Source organism: Loxodonta africana, chromosome 6 (genome assembly GCF_030014295.1).
Source record: "Loxodonta africana isolate mLoxAfr1 chromosome 6, mLoxAfr1.hap2, whole genome shotgun sequence".
Taxonomy (NCBI): domain Eukaryota; kingdom Metazoa; phylum Chordata; class Mammalia; order Proboscidea; family Elephantidae; genus Loxodonta; species Loxodonta africana.
In genome coordinates, this window is record NC_087347.1 from 114271327 (window position 1) to 114289261 (window position 17935).

The 17935-nt window shown below is 37.7% G+C and overlaps 1 protein-coding gene across 11 annotated transcripts in view; it reads left to right on the plus strand.

Moving 5' to 3' along the window:
- ZRANB3 (zinc finger RANBP2-type containing 3) overlaps window positions 1–17935 on the plus strand; it is a 265124-nt gene that overhangs the window by 179196 nt on the left and 67993 nt on the right. The window lies entirely within an intron of this gene.

Below are 17935 nucleotides of genomic sequence, written 5' to 3' on the forward strand. Positions count from 1 at the left end.
ATCAATTTCCAATTTTTCATGTCTAGAAAATGGAATTAGTATTGATTTTTTATTTTTAGAGGATATCACTGCAGACCCTATAGACAATAAGAGGATATTAAAGGAATATTATAAACAACTTTACATCCAAAAAACCAACAAAACTTAGGTGAAATGGACAAATTCCACAGATATCACAGCTGACTCAAGAAGAAATTAAAAAGCTGAATAGTCTTATATCAACTAAAGAAGTTCAATGCATAATTAAAAATCATCCTTCAGTGAAAATTCTAGGCTCAGATAGTTTCACGGGTAAATTCCATCAAACATTTAATGTAGAAATAATATCAATTTTACACAAACTTTTTTCGAAAAACGGAAGAGTAAGAAACAGCTGCCAACTAATATTATTAAGCCAGCATCATCCTGATACGGATCCCAGACAAAGACATCATGAGAAAACTTCAGGTCAGCATCCCTCATGAATGTGAAAAACCTTAACAAAATATTAGCAAATTTAAACCATATATATATATATGTGTGTGTATATATATGATGGCACTAGTTTTATTTATATATATATATATATATTTTAAGCATTTATGCTAGGGATACAGGGTTATTTTAACAATGGATTAATCAATCACTAGGAGTCCTGGTGACACAGTGGTTAAGAGCTACAGCTGCTAACTAAAAGGTCCGCAGTTTGAATCCACCAGCTGCCTCTTGGAAACCCTATGGGGCAGTTGTACTCTGTCCAATAGGGTCTCTATGAATCGGAGACAACTCGACAGCAATGGATTTGGTTGAGTTTATAATGCATCAGGAGCCCTGGTGGCGCAGTGGTTATGAGCTCAGCTGCTAACCAAAAGGTTGGCAGTTTGAGTCCACAAGCCATTTCTTCGAAGCCCTGTGGGACAGTTGCATTCAATCCTATAGAGTCACTGTAAGCCAGAATTTACTCAATGGCAATGAGTTTGAGTTTATAATCATCACATTAACAAGGTAAAAAAGGAAAACTCCCATATGATTATCCCAAAAAAGCATTTGACAAAATTCAACATTCACACATGATTAAAAAAAAAATCTCAGCAAACTAGAACTAGAAAGGAACTTCCTCATCCAATAAAAGGCATCTGTTTTAAAACGTATGACTAACATCATGCTTAATAATGAAAGATTGAATAATATTCCCGTAAGATAAGGAACAAAACAAGTATGTCTTCTCTCACCACATTTATTCAACATTATTCTGGAGGTTTTAGTTGTGTAACAATCCTGGATTATTAAAAAATTTTTAAAAAAGGCATACAGTTTGATAAGGAAGAAGTAAAATTGTCTGTATTCACAGACAACATCATTATCTGCATAGAAAACTTCAAGAAAGCTATTAGAACTAACGTATGAATTTATCCAGGTCGCAGGATTCATGACCTCTATACAAAAATCATTTGAATTTCTTTATATTAGCAATGAAAAATCGGAAATTGAAGTTTAAAAAAATACAATTTACAATAGCGTCAAAAGACATGAACCACCTTGGGATAGATTCAACAAAATGTATGTGCCGAAAACTACGAAACATTGTTTAGATAAGGTAAATCAGGCTTAAATACATGACAAGATAGACCATATTCATGGGTATCAAAATTCAGTATTGTTAAGATGTGTCAATACTCTGCAAATTAGATATTCAGTGTAGTTCTAATAATTTCTCTATAGTTTTTTTTTTTATAAATTGATAAGCTACATGTAAAATTTGTGTGGAAATGCAAAGGACTTAACTATAGCCAAAACAATTTTGAACAAAGAAGTTGGAAGACTCACACTACATGATACGAATACTTATCATAAAGCAACAGCATTTACTATTAAAGTTACAGTTATCAAGACTTTAGTGGTATAGGCATAAGGATAGGTATTTAAATTAGTGAACCAGAAAAGAGAGTCCAGAAATAGATCCTCACATAGATTATCAATTGACCTTTGGAGAGGGGATAAGGTAACTCAATGGGGAAATGATAGTCTTTTCAACAAATGGTGCTAAGACAATTGTATATCCATAAGGGAAAAAAAAAAAAAAAAGAAAGAACCTTAACCATTATTTCATGCCATACAGAAAAATTAACTTGAAGTGGATCATAGATTAAAATCTGAAATTATAAAACTTCTCACAGAATACATAAATGAAAATGTGTGCAGCCTTTTGGTAGGGAAGGTTCCTGGGTGACACAAATGGTTTGTGTAGCCTTGAATACCCTGTGGAGAAGGTATAATGTGTAACACATGAGGTCATCATGAGTTGGAATTGACTCAAAAGCATCTGGCTTGGTTTTCGGTTTCAGTTGGGTAGAGAGATTTTTTTAGAAAGAATACCAAGAGGCACAAACTTTATAGGAAAAAAAATGGGAAGCAAAACTTTAAAACTTATAAATAAAAGTGTCAGGCACAGATTGGAAGAAAATATTCACAGTACCTTCCCCGCTCCATCTTCCCATATTATAATTTTTTGTTTGATCAGTGTTCGTTGTTTATAGTATAATGATTATGTTAAACATTCCACAGTTGAGCTATGATTATATTTCCTTTCTTTGACAACTGTTGTTTTTCCTAGAGTTAATAACTCTTTTTTTGTTTGTTTGTTTTGTTTGCCTGCTTGCTTTCTTTGTACTTAATACTGAGTTCAGAATGCTGGCTTAGAGGGAAAGAATTTATATAAGAATCTTTTAGATCATTTTCTGTCTTTGGTGAGAAACCCTAGTTAGAAGCCAGAGGAGTTGATAGTCAATGGGAAGTTGGCTTCTAATTCCTAGGGTCCTTGAAGGAAAAGAAAGGATAGGAAGTCAGTTATCCCCATAATGGGTGATATTCCCAGAAATTAATGTCAGCAGAAGGCCAGTCCTTCCACCCCAGTTTTCTAGACTCTAGTCATTTTTTATTCCTTCCCTTCTAGGACCTCTGCTCTCAACCACTATGTAAACTGAAACTGTGTGTTTTGTTTTTCCTGAGCTGCAACCAGAAATAGAGTAGAACTGCCTCATAGGGTTCCTAAGGAGTAGCTGGTGAATTTGAACTGCCGACCTTTTGGTTAGCAGTGGAGTTCTTTGCCACTGTGTCACCAGGCCTTCAATTAATTCATAGCATTACCAAATTAGAATTCTTAATTCATTTTCCTGAGAAACGTTATTGGTATCCAGTAGAGTCTATAATAACATAAATAATACAATTTACCTATATTATAGATAAAGTAGACTTTGGGGGAGGTAATTAAGAACTATATTTAATGTTGTTTTTATGAAAAAAAAAATGTGTTTCAGAGTTCTCCAAAACCAATTTTTAAATTGGTTATTATGTTGAATATACACTAGTGTTGAACAACCATTACTTTACCACCATGATCCACAGCTTTCTTTGGCTAAGAGTTTTCTTGACTAATTCAACAGAAATTTATTTAGTACCTAGAGCCCTGGTGGCACAGTGGTTAAGAGGTCAGCTGCTAACCAAAAGGTCAGCAGTTCAAATCCACCAGCCACTCCTTGGAAACCTTATGAGGCAGTTCTACTCTGTCTTATAGGGTCATTATGAGTTGGAATTGACTTGATGACAATCGGTTTGGGTTTTTTTGATGTGGTAAGAGGAGCCCTAGGGGCACAGTGGTTAAGAGCTCGGCTGCTAGCCAAAAGATCAGCAGTTCAAATCCACGAGCCACTCCTTGGAAACCTCATGGAGCAGTTCTGCTCTGTCCTATAGGTCACTATGGGTCGGAATCGATGGGTATATGGGTATGTGGCAAGAATCATGCTTTGTGCTACGGAGGTATGGTGAACAAGACACAGTACCCACCTCTTAAGGAACTTGAAGTCTGTTTGAGAAGACAGTGAAATGAATATTCACCTATGATAGAGTGTATTTAGTGCTTAAAAACAAGATGCCACGGAAACACTTGGAAGAGGACACCTGACCCAGTCTCAGGGGTTCAATAAAGACATCCCACAGAATGAGCAAGTAGGATTTAGCCAGCCAAAGAGAAGGAGAGTGAAATGGGACAGGGATGGGGCTTGTGGTGTGTATTTCAGGCAGGTGAAATGTTTTGTGCAAACTCACAAAGATTAGCCAGAACTGCCATATTTAGGGAACAAAAAGTAGGTCAACATGAGTGAAACACAGAGTGCCAGGGGAGGAATTAATGAGACAGACTAGGCCAGAGATTACAGAGAGCAATAACCATGGCGTGAAGGTCACAGTTCACAGTTTGGAATTTATCTTAAGGGTCCTGGCCAATGAGGTGCAGTGAAGTGGAATAAAATGGTTGCTTTGTGCTTAAGATCAATAACTATACCTGCTGTGTGGAGCATGGATTGAAAGGAACAAACCAGTAGGCAAGGAATCCATTCGGGATGCTGCACTGGTAATCTAGGCTAACATTGTTGGTGGTCTGAATTGAGGTAGTAGCTATACCACCTCCTAACTAGAATGAAAGGAACGATTCAGGAAATAGTAAAAGGTACAATTGACGTAGATTGGTGATTGATTGTGGAAGGTGAGGGAAAAGGTAAAATCTAGATTTCTTACTTGGTCAACTGGATTGATGTTTGTGCCATTCGTCAAGACGGGGAGAAACAGGAGGCTCAAGTAGTCAAACGGCATATTGCATTGGGCAAATCTGCTGCAGGAGACCTCTTCAACATTTTGAAAAGCAAAGATACCACTTTAATGACTAATGTGTACCTGACCCAAACCATGGTCTTTTCAGTCTCCTCATATGCAACTGAAAGGTAGGCAATGAAAAAGGAAGATGAGAGAATTGATGCATTCGAATTCTGGTGTTTGCAAAGAATATTGAACATACTGTGGGTGACCAGAAGAAGAAACATATCAGTCTTACAAGAAGTACAATTAGAATGCTCCTTAGATGCAAGAATGGCGAGACTTCGGCTTGCTTACTTTGAGCACATCCTTAGGAGAAACCACTCACTGGAAAAGGACATCATGTTTGATAGAACAGAGGGTCAGCGAAAACAAAGGAAACTGTCAATGTGATGGATTGACATGCTAGCCACAACAGAGGATTCAAACATACCAACAATTGCGAAGATGGCACAGGACCAAGCATCATTTCATTGTGTTATACGTGAGGTTGCCTTGAGTCAGTGGCAACTAACAACATTTCGTGCTCAGATTCCAATTAAGTGTGATCTGTGCCTAACTCAGCAAGGCCCAAGCTGTTAAATAATAGAAGATTTTTTCGTACTCTGCAGCATCATGTTGGAAACACTTTTATTTTCATTGAATTTTTTGAACAATTCTCTTGAGAAATTTAAAGATAATTTAAAGCTAATAATATTTTATCTAAATTTGGAAAAGCTTGACAAGAGTAAGAAGAATATAATGAGCTTTCAAGTAAATACGTTTGTGTGAGTATGCAGTTACTTATAGAATATACTGTTTTTAGGAGCATATTCCTTATTGCCAACAGTAAAATGACTTCTTCATTATTTGTAGTATTTTATGCAAAAAATGACTACAGCTATATTATGTTGTTATTGTTAGGTGCCATCAAGTCAGTTCCAGCTCATAGCGACCCTGTGTACAACAGAGCAAAACACTGCCCAGTTCTGTGCCATCTTCACAATCATTGTTATGCTTCAGCCATATATGTTAAATTAATGTATAAAGTGTAAAATCTTGTTCTTGTCTGATCTTCTGTGGAAGTGGATATTTTCTCTATTTATATAACTATTTTAACACTATTAATCATGGCTAGAGACTGATAGGTCTTAGAAAGAACCTCTAGGGTCATCTATCCTCTTTCTTTACTCCAAGGACAATTGTGCCTAAAGCCTTCCAGACGAATGGGATTCCATTTGTCCTATTTTTATACATCACCAGAGTAGAAGGTTTCTTTCTCTGTTGTAATCTTTTCTCATCTTTTCTGCATATCCTAAAATGTCTTCTAGGCAGACTGGAAGACAACGGCAGTACTTCAGATTAGGTCATAACAGCAAATTAGGTCAGATTGATACAATCTTTAATATACACAGTGCTGTACTTAAACATACCATCCCTGTGCTGTGTAAGCATTCGTGCCTGTCTACCTTTTGAGATTCCTGCAAGGACAGCAAATTAACTACTCGTACTTTTTTAGGAAGACAGAGGTTGTTTAAATTTTAAGTGGGTTTGTTATTATCTCTTTAGTTTTGTTATTGCATTATTAATTTCAGATCTATTTTTTAGATACTTCTTCAAGCTCTAGTAATGATGAACAGTAAACAAAGGTAATAAACCTAAAATACTCAGTGTTACTGATGAAAAGTCCATCAGTGAAGGATCTCAGATAATTAGGAAAATTACTTTTCTTCTAGACCATTATTTTTATTGCTTTGTAGTATTTGCTGAGAATACAGTGGATGAAAATGAGCTGATTCTTTTAAGTTAGAATCAGTATAAATACTCTGCCAGAAAAAAAAAAAATACAGACATAAATGGTATGTATGATTTAGTCAACCCTCAATTATTTTCAAGTATACTACAACATCTCATTTTTAGAGAAAGCTATTTTAAAGGAAATGCCAGTTATTTTTCTATGAAAATAATTAAAGCCAACCCATAATTTAAATTTTCCTGTCACCTTGTGGATGGCAGCATTCCTTAGTGATTTAGAAACTTTCCACAAGGCAGATTGTTTTAAACATGTTTCTATTATGCACAAAGTGTGTTTCCTCTTTAATTGCTTCGGCAGCGTGACACAGGTAGAGTCCTGTTTGTAATGTACAGTCAGATATAGTGAAGCCACTGCGGTACCACTGCTGCGTGGCGACTGGATGATGTGGGACTGGAGACTGCCTTCCCTGTGGCAGTTCTGTATTTTAGGAAAGCATTTCTGACTCTGAACCCAGGACAATCTGCCCTCCTGTCCATTAGTAAGGAGATGGTCAGTGATAAGCAATAAATAGAAATAAAACATTATTATACTCATTTCCAGAGGAGAAAAGAGATAGTATGTTAGCTGTATGGAAGTGTAGAAATGGAAGAAGGCTTTATTAAAGATGGGGAAGTAGCCACTTGAGATGGCTGTAAGGTTTTTGAAGTGGCAGGAGTGGCTAGGTTTGGAATCACAGGTGAAGGGATTTGCCCTAGAGAAGAGGAGAGATACATTTCTTGTTACAAAAGGAAGGGAGGTGAGGATGAGTGAGGGTAAGGAAAGGTAACGAAATTCTCAGATGATGAATTATGTTTTCTCTGGGCAGTGAGAGGCTTGAGAGTCACCAAGAAGGCATAGGTTCTCTAATTTTGTGGAAAAGGTTGAAATTCTTTTTGCAGCTTACTAAAGAAACATAGTAATAATAATAGCTAACACTTTTTAGAATGATTCCTATGTGCCAGGCACAGTTCCAGGCACACCTCATGTACTAACTCAGTTAATTATCCAACAACCTTATGAGGTAGGCACTTTTTCTCCCTCTTTACGTATGAGGAAACGAAAACACAAAGATTTCAGATGACTTGCTCAAAGTCTCAGCTTGTAGATGTTGGAGCCAGGATTTGAACCGAGACAGTCTGTCTCTAGTATCAGTGATCTTAGCCATTATTCTACTGGGACAACTGAATATGTTCCATGTTTATTGTTGACCATGGATTTAAGGCAATACCTTTTTCCTATGTGTGATTTTTCAGCATCCCTGTACAGGCTTGGAGAAGGTATAGAGTTAAAAGTCTGTACCCTTATATGTCATTATTCTTAACATCCAGATGAATAAGGTTTACTCATGCTTAGTCTTTAGTAGTACAAAATTGATTGCCTTATTAACATGATCTGGGAATGAAGTTCGGAAAGAAATCAGGAATGTTCCTTAAAATTGAATTTGATTTAAAAAAAAATTAGATTAGCTATTATGATCAATGACTTTCACGATCAAGCTTCCATGAAGTCAGCTTTCATGAAAATTATTTTTTAAAAAGTATGTAATACTACTGGCTTTATTTTCTATCTTTGTCACAGTTTGTGTAAATCCAGTGGAGTATATAATTCATGAGAATATCATCTCTTATGTATCCTGGCAAAAATGAGAGAGAGAGATAGCTTTATTGTATCTTGGTCCAAAAACCTTTATGGAAAGGTTTAGGATACTAGATTCTTTTGTAAAATTGTGCTGGTATTGTATCCTGTCTGCTTCAGTGCTGCTTGTGAAACCTGATCAGTGCCAAAAGGTTAAATACATCAGAAATGTTAGATTTCTATTTTCAGATACATTCATGAGGGAATAAAACAGGCCTAGAGATAAGAAGGAGCCCTGATGTTGTAGTGGTTAAGAGCTCGGCTGCTAACCAAAAGGTCGGCAGTTCAAATCTACCAGCCCCTCCTTGGAAACCCTATGGGGCTGTTCTACTCTGTCAGAAAGTGTCACTGTGAGTTCGAATCGACTCGATGGCAATGGGTTTGGTTTTTTTGTTTTAGAGGTAAGAAAATATCTCCAGTAGTCCACCTGAACCTATCTTTGGAAATGAACTTTTTGTTTTCTGTGAGAAAATTTTACCAGGGGGCTCCCTGGAAATGCCCAAAATGCTGACATTGTAGTATGGAGCTTCCAGTCTTCTCTCAAGGGCTGTCTTCTACCAGATTTTAAAATATTTACTACCAGATTTGGAAATATTTTTTCATATTTATGAAATGGTCTCTAAATCGAGGACCATTGGGCTTGGGGGAACAGATAGTAGACAACAAATTTTTTTGTTTTTCTTTTGTGGAGGGCTGGGGGGTTTTTGGGGGGTAAATAAGCGATGCATATTCTCCTTTACTTTGGTACTTCCCTTTCCTCCTTTAAGATCATTTTAAAGGATAATAGTTAAATGAGCTATCCCAAAATAAATAAGAATCAGTGTAAAGCGAACTAGATAAATGAAGATAAACAAGAGAGGCCGAGAGGGTGGTAGGTTGTCTTTTATCTGACACGGTGCCACTTGAAGCCTCTAGATATCCTGACAACACTAAGCCAAGTGTTTGACTCCTCCTGGCTAAAGTTGGGTGCCAGCATGATCTGTAATGGTCTGGTGACCAAGCACTGGAGCTCACTCCTCCTCAGTCTCAGCATATGGCCTTGGAGCTAAACTGGTATGCCCCTCCTTTGCAGACACATTCTTAAAAGGACCACAGTAGGGGAATAAGGTGGCAATGCTGCAAATGCTTATTAAACTAACAGATATCTCCATTAATCTACAAGTTCTCACAGAGCTCAGGCTGGGAAAAGTGTGTCCCTCTTGATAATATGCCTTCTATTTTGATTGCCTTTTGTCATTCTGAGCTGCCGCACTTAAGCTTTATGTTCAACTGCAGGGCTTCTGTCTGTCTCTATGCTTGTCTTTGAGTCGATTCCAACTCATAGTGACCCTGTAGGACAGAGTAGAACTACTCCATAGGGTTTCCAAGGAGTGGCTGATGGATTCAAACTGCTGACCTTTTGGTTAGCAGCTGAGCTCTTAAACACTGGGCCACTGGGATTTCAGCTGCCGCTATGAGTAATACATACTACTTACATGGTGTTATTTTCAGCCTTTCCTCTACTTAGTACATTATTGCCATATTAGTGGTTTTAAATTGAACTGATTTACTGCTTTTTTGATAAGGTATCTGAAAACCTTCTTGGAAGTCAGTAAAAAAACAGAAACCAAACCCAGTGCCATGGAGTCAATTCTAACTCATAGCGACCCTATAGGACAGAGTAGAACTGCCCCATAGAGTTTCCAGGGAGCACCTGGTGGATTTGAACTACTGACCCTTTGGCTAGCAGCTTAACCACTACACCGCCAGGGTAAATAAATAGCCTCAGTGGAATGGAAAGATAGACTTCCTTGTAAATTTCACAGCTCATCACCAAATGGTAACTACTTAGTAATTTCATGCCATGTTGGATGCTGTAACACTGGCCCCAGCCCAGCCCCTGCGTTCCGACATGACCAAATAGCAAAGTGTAGTGTGCCAATACAAGCAAACAAGCACAGGAGACCCCGTAAGTGAAATACTTTGAGACCTTCAGGAATCACCACACCTTCTTGAAGCAGCCTCCAGAACAAAAGAGTCCTGTTTCTGGCCAACCAGGCCGTTGCCCAGACAGTAAGAACTGTGCCCAAAGGAACTAATGCTTCTTGAATGAAGGAAATAAAGGTGCTATTATAAAAAAAAAAAAAAAAAATCTTTTTTTTTTTTTTATTCTTAATCAGTCCACCAGGTGCTCCTTGGAAACCCTATGGGGCAATTCTACTCTGTCCTGTAGGGTCGCTATGAGTTAGAATTGACTCGACGGCAACAGGTTTAACTTTTTTTTTTATTATTCATAATCAAAGAATACTCTTTGGATCGGTTTTTCGTAACTTTTTAAGTTAAATATGCAAAAGTAGGTGGCTTATTAAATTATATCAAGATTATTTTAGAGTCCTACAATAAAAATTTAAACTAGACTAGGAAATTCTAAGCTACATTATAATTTGGAGATAAGAGAATGCAAATCCATAAAAAGATGTCTTTTTTTAGCAAAGGGGTACGTTAAAGGGTGAAGAGAATAAAATCATATAAAAAAATCCAAACTGAACTTTAAATAGTTCTTAGCATGCTCGTTTTTGAAGGACTGTTATGTTTGTATGTTTGTAATGGATTGAATTGTGTCCCCCCAAAATGTGTGTCAGCTTGGTTAGGCCATGTGTGGTTGTCCTCCATTTTGTGAATTTCCTATGTGTTTTAAATCATAATCTCTGCCTGTGGTTAAAAGGATTAGGGTGGGATATAATACCCTTGCTCAGGTCACCTCCCTGATCCAATGTAAAGGGAGTTGCCCTGGGGTGTGGCCTGCAACCACCTTTTATCTCTGGAGAGATAAAAGGAAAGGGAAGCAAGTGGAGAGTTGGGGACCTCATACCACCAAGAAAGCAGTGTGGGGAGCAGAGTGCATCCTTTGGACCTGAGGTTCCTGTGCTGAGATGCTCCCAGACCAAGGGAAGACTGATGCATCACAAGGACCTTCCTCCAGAGTCAACAGAGAGAGAGAGAAAGCCTTCTCCTGGAGCTTGATGCCCTGAATTTGGACTTGTATTCTACTAGACTGTGAGAGGATAAATTTATCTTTGTTAAAGCCATCCACTTGTGGTATTTCTGTGATAGCAGCACTAGATGACTAAGACAATGTTTAAAGCATATCTGGTCTGGTTATTCAGAATCATGTTTATTTTAGCTTTTATCTATCCTATTTTTTCTACTACAAATTTATACTCTTCATTTTCTTTTGTAAATTATACAGAATGTATAGAATTATAACATTATTATGAAACTTGTAGAATTTGATATATTAATATGAAATGAAGTTTTTCAGGTTAACTGTTTATAGGTACTTACATATGTCTAGCTGTGTGAGTACTTACGTATGCAGCAGATTATTTTTGGACTATATAACCTATTAACTTCCTTATATATAATTATCTTATAAGGATATTGTATCAATTAGGATGATTTCAGAAGAAAATAATACGAAACCTAACTAAAAGTTTATGAAGGATAACTATAGTGTATCATATAACAAGATCTCAAAAGAGGACAGTTGCTGGGTTCGTTAATTTAGTGGCTTCAATGATGACATCAAGAACCCAGTTCCTCAATTCTTCACAAACTCTTCTAAAAGTCAGAACAGGAGGGAACAGTTCCAGCCTTGTTCTGTGACAGCAGTATTACTCTGATACCAGAGCCAGGCAAAGACATCATGAGAAAACAACAGACCAGTATCTCTTATGAATATAGATGAAAAAATGCTCAACAAAATACTACAAAATCAAATCAAGTAATATTCGGAAGGGCTTTATACCATAACCAAGTGGGATTTATTCTAGAAATGAAAGATTAGTTTAACATCTGAAAAATCCATTAACGTAATACATTAATATAAAAGAATAATAGACACAACCACACAGCCATCTCAGAACACAGAAAGAGAATTTGAAAAAACTCAGCATTTCTTTCTGATAAAAGCACTCAGCAAACTAGGATTAGAAAGAAACTTAAATCAACAAAGGGCATCTGCAGAAAACCTACAGCTCACATCACACTTAGTAGTGAAAGACTGAATGCTCTTCCTCTAATGTCAGAAACAAGACAAGGATGTCCACTGTTGTCACTTGTATTCAACATAGTACGAGAGGTTCTAGCCAGGGCAATTAGGAAAGAAAGTCAGATAAAAGGCATGCAGATTGGAAAGAAAGAAGTAAAACCTCTATTTACAGATTGCATGATCTTGTATATAGAAAATTCAAAGGAATCCACCTTGGAAAACCCATGGGTCCATTCTGCTCCATTCTCTAGGGTTGCTATGGGCCGAAATTGACTCGACAGCAGCGGGTTTGGTGTTTCGTTTTGTTTTTGGGGGGAGGCGTTTACTTCAGAAAGTAGGATGTACACCTCTTCATTGAAAAAAAATTTTTAATAACTATGTCTTCATTTCTGCATTTTTTAAGTGAGATGTGGTGTGTAGCCTTCATTAATTATTTAAATTAAGCCTTTTGACGACATATTACTGACGGACCAGTTTCAGTCCAATAGACTTGTGACCACATGCGTTTTCTGCAACTCCTGTAAAAACCTGAACCAGCATAACCAAAATGCCAATCATCATTGGGACCTGCCATTCCATGTAATACGCACTTAAAAGAGCTTTCAAGCAAATTCTTGCTCAGATGGCTTTTAAAATATGACCATGTAGTAACAGTTTTAATTAGAATAAAAGAATGTTAATAATGCATGTGAGTACATTTTAAAATGAAGGCCAACGCAATTCCCAACCTAAGAGAGGCTTGTATCCCCAAAGTTCATCTGTGACATAGTTATTTTGGATCTCAAACACATTTTCTCCTGAAAGCAGTACACAAATGATGGCTAAGTTGCTAGGTTAGTCCCAAGAGCCTGTTTAGTCAGTTATACAATTGAACTATATAATATTAATAGTAACTGTAAGCCTTTCTGATGCAGTCATTGGAAGGAAGAGAATGGGAAGGGCGTTGAGCTTTGGCATCAGCTTTGGTTGTGATGGGGGATGATATCAGCGAAGGGAACTCTGGCAGAAACAGTTCGCTTGCAAACGGATGAGCGAATGCACCTGGGAATGGGAATATAGTGATTGAAAAGGAATGTATCTTAAAAATACTCCAACTTGACATGTACTTTTTGAAAGGCTTATCACAGTAAATACAGCTCTTTAGGCAAACATGTACTTTATTAAAGTGGTTTGGTTGCCATGACTACTTGTCTGGAATTTATAGCTCCTTGTTTTGAGAGGGCTTCATTTCCACTTTCTGAGGCACTGAAATTCAAGGCTAAAGTTCTTAACAGCCTCTGGCCTCATTGTCTGATGAATTTATGTTATTTAGAAAATTTAGACTTACAAGATGCAAAATGTAACCTGTGGAATCAGTCTCGTGTCTTTATATTCATATACATGAATTTTAAATAGGCATTGTTTAGTTTCAAGATGCCTCTAATGACTTATGTCCCTTTTTAAAGCTATTATCAACGCTTCATATGATTATAGTTTCATGAGTTGAAACAACCATTTAAAAAAATAGCAGACCCTGGTAGCATAGTGGTTAAGAGCTTCGGCTGCCAACCAAAAGGTTGGCAGCTTAAATCCACCCAGCACTCCTTGGAAACCACGTAGGGCAGCTCTACTCTGTCCTCTAGGGTCTCGATGAGTTAGAATCGACTCTAGAGCAATGGGGGTTTTTTTTTGTAACCTTATTCCCCACGACTTGTCTGTCAGTTTGTCCTGTTGTGGTGGAGTACATGTTGCTGTGATACTGGAAGCTATGCCACCGGTATTTCAAATAACAGCTTGGAAACCCTGGTGGTGTGGTGGTTAAGTGCTATGGCTGCTAACCAAAGGGTCGGCAGTTTGAATCCGCCAGGCACTCCTTGGAAACTGTGGGGCGGTTCTACTCTGTCCTATAGGGTTGCTGTGAGTCAGAATCGACTCGACAGCACTGGGTTTGGTTTTGGGACCCACGATGGACCGATGTCAGCAGAGCTTCCAGACTGACAGACTAGGAATAAGGACCTGACGATCTATTTCTAAAAATATTGGCCAGTTGAAAGCCTTATGCATAGCTTCAGAACATTGTCTGGTATAGTGCTGGAAGATGAGTCCCTCAGGTTGGAAGGTACTCAAAATACAACTAGGGAAGGGCTGACTCCTCATAGTAGAGTTGACCTTTAAGATGTGGATGAAATAAAGCCTACGGAACCTTCATTTGCTGATGTGGCAGGACTCAAAATGAGAAGATGCAAATGTCCATTAGTAAGCAGAACATGGAATGTAAGAAGTATGGATCTAGAAAAATTGGAAGTTGTCAAAAATGAAATGGAAGCTTAAAGATAGATATCCTAGTCATTAGTGAGCTGAAATGGACTGATACTGGCCACTTCGAATAGGACAATCATATGGTCTACTATGCCAGAGATGACAAATTGAAGAGGAATGGCGTCATATTCATTATCAAAAAGGACATTTCAAAATCTGTCCTGAAATACAAAGCTGTCAGTGACAGGATAATACCCATATGCCTACAAGGAAGGCCAGTTAATAAATACTATTATTTTAATTTACACACCAACCACTAATGCCAAAAATGAAGAAATTGAAGATTTTTACCAACTTCTGCAGCCTGAAATTGATCAGATATGCAGCCAAGATGTGTTGATAACTACTGGTGATTGGAATGTGAAAGTTGGAAACAAAGAAGGATCAGTAGTTGGAAAATATTGCCTTGGTGATAGAAATAATACCAGAGATAGCATCATAGAATTTCATAGGACCAGTGACCTAGTCATCAGAAAAAGCTTTTATCAACAACATAACCGATGACTATACACGTGGACCTCACTAGATGGAATACACAGGAGTCAAATCCACTACATCTGTGGAAATAGACGAACAAGAAGCTCTATCATCAGTCTGAGCAAGGCCAGGGGCCGACTGCAGAATTGCTTATATGCAAGTTCAAGTTGAAGCTGAGGAAAATTAAAACAAGTCCACAAGAGCCAAAGTATGACCTTGAGTATACCCCACCTGAATTTACAGACCATCTCGAGAATAGATTTGACACATTGAAGACTATTGCACATTGAAGACAGGGCAGTTGTGGGATGACATCAAGGACACCATGCATGAAGAAAGGAAAAGCTCTTTTAAAAAGACAGGAAAGAAAGAAAAGACCAAAGTGGATATCAGAAGAGACTGTGAAGCTTGCTTTTTAATGTAGAGTGGCTATATGAAAGGAAAAAATGATGAAGTAAGAGAGCTGAACAGAAGATTTCAAAGGGCGGCTCGAGAACACAAATTAAAGTGTTACAATGAAATGTGCAAAGACGTGGAATTAGAAAGCCAAAGGGAAAAATACCCTTGGCATTTCCTAAGCTGAAAGAACTGAAGAAAAATTTCAAGCCTCAAGTTGCAATATTGAAGGATTCTGCAGGGAAAATGTTGAACAATGCAGAAAGCATCAAAAGAAGATGGGAGGAATACACAGAGCCACTGTACCAAAAAGAATTGGTCAATCAACCATTTCAGGAGGTAGCATATGATCAAGAACTGATGGTATTGAAGGAAGAAGTCCAAGCTTCACTGAAGGAACTGGTGAAAAACAAAGGCTCCAGGAATTGATAGAATACCAAATGAGATGTTTCGACAAATGGATACAACACTGAAGCACTCACACATCTATGTCAAGAAATTTGGAAGACAGCTACCTGGCCAGCCTACTGGAAGAGATCCATATTTGTGCCCATTGCAAAGAAAGGTGATCCAATAGAATGCAGAAATTATCGAATAATATCATTAATATCACAGGCAAGTAAAATTTTGCTGAAAATCTTTCAAAAGCACTTGCAGTAGTACATCTACAGGAAACTGCCAGAACTTCAAGCAGGATTCGAAAGGGACATGGAACAAGGCATATCACTGCTGATTTTGGATGGATGTTGGCTGAAAGCAAAGAATACCAGAAAAGTGTTCATCTGTGTTTTATTGACAATGCAAAGGCATTCGACTCTGTGGATCATACAAATTATGAATAACATTGTGAAGAATGGGAATTCCAGAGCACTTAATTGTGCTCATGAAGAATCTGTACATAGACCAAAAGGCAGTTGTTCGTATAGAACAAGGGGATACTGCGTGGTTTAAAATCAAGAAAGGTGTGTGCTAGGGTTGTATCCTATACCATGCTTATTCAATCTGTATGCTGAGCAAATAATCTGAGAAGCTGGACTATATGAAGGAGAACATGGCATCAGGATTGGAGGAAGACTCATCAACAACTTGCGATATGCAGGCAACATAACCTTGCTTGTTGAAAGTGAAGAGGACGTGAAGCACTTACTGATGAAGATCAAAGACTTAAGCGTTCTGTATGGATTGCATCTCAACATAAAGAAAACAAAAAATCTGCATGACTGGATCAATAAGCAAAACCATGATAAACAGAGAAATGATTGAAATTGTCAAGGATTTCATTTTACTTGGATTCGCAATCAACGCCTGTGGAAGCATTGATCAAATCTGATGACGTTTTGCATGGAATAAATCTGCTTCAAAGAGCTCTTTAAAGTTTTAAAAAGCAAAGATGTCACTTCGAGGACTAAGGTGTGCCTGACCCAAGCCATGGTATTTTCAGTTACCTCATGTGCGTGCAAAAGCTGGGCAATGAATAAGGAAGGAAGACAGAAGAAGAATCAAATTTGATAACTGTCAATTTTTTTAATTGTTATTTGTTCTCTTTTGCTTAGTTTTCTGTGTACCTACCACTGTTTATCCTCAAACTCTCCCCTAGTTATTTAATCTCTTCCCAATATCTTTAAACAGTAGGTATTGTACTACCTTTACGTTCTTTAAGAAATGTCCCTCTGTTTTACCCTCTCCAGAGAGTAAATCTCTAGTTTTTTGCTGGCATGGGACTGGGATAGTCATCTCTTGTGTGGAATGGGTGGAGAGGGTACAGAGCAGTGTTGCACATAATCAACTACTTAAGCATACTTTGAATCAGTTCTCTGTGTTTAGCAACACCCCAACCCCACTTTTAGAGATGCTATTGCCTGAGCCTTTCTGGGTTACTGCAGTACACAGCAGGTGCTTCTCAACTTGCCCTACTGAGTGCCCAGGAGTTGGCTGTCAGGTCAGCTAATGTTACCAGGCGTTCATTTGCTTTTTAGCTTCCAAAATGTTGTTGCCATGGGTTCCTCTCTAATTCTTTGTCCCTATACACTTTACTATCATTTAAATTAAGCACTGGACGGGAGTGGAAGTTAAATGTGCCCAGCCTGCCGTCTTCGAAATTTCTAAGTAACTAGTTTTTAACATTTAAGCGATAATATATTCAGGTTTTAAACTTAATTCATGCTGTCTGCTTTAAGTTTAATTCCTATTTAATTCATCCCATATTGAGTTCTCAATCCTAATAGGTAGCTTAGCCTCAAATTAACTATGAAAATGCTATTCAATCAGAACTTCCTTGACCTTCTTTTGTTCTGTCTCACAATTTCTCTGTCTTCCTCCGTGCTCTCAGACCTCCTTCTGTGCTCTTGATCACTTCATTATAGCCTCTTCTGGGACCTTCTCCATTCCATAGACCAGCCAAGTCCCCTAGTTTTCCATTTGTCTTAACAATCTACTCTAGCTACCCATTTGTAAGCCTACACAAGTTTCTAAATTAAATAATAAACCAACTTTCCCGAACCCTTAAGCTTTAGCCCCAGCTTTCTTATTCACTTCTTTTCCGGTCTAACCTAAAAAAAAAAAAAAATATATATATATATATATATAAATGCTTTCTCAGTAATCTGTCTTTTTACCTTCTGTTTTCTCCTTAGCTTTATCGCACCTTCAGTCTTCTGTATAAGCTTTTCTGAAAATCACCTAAACAAAACCACCAAACC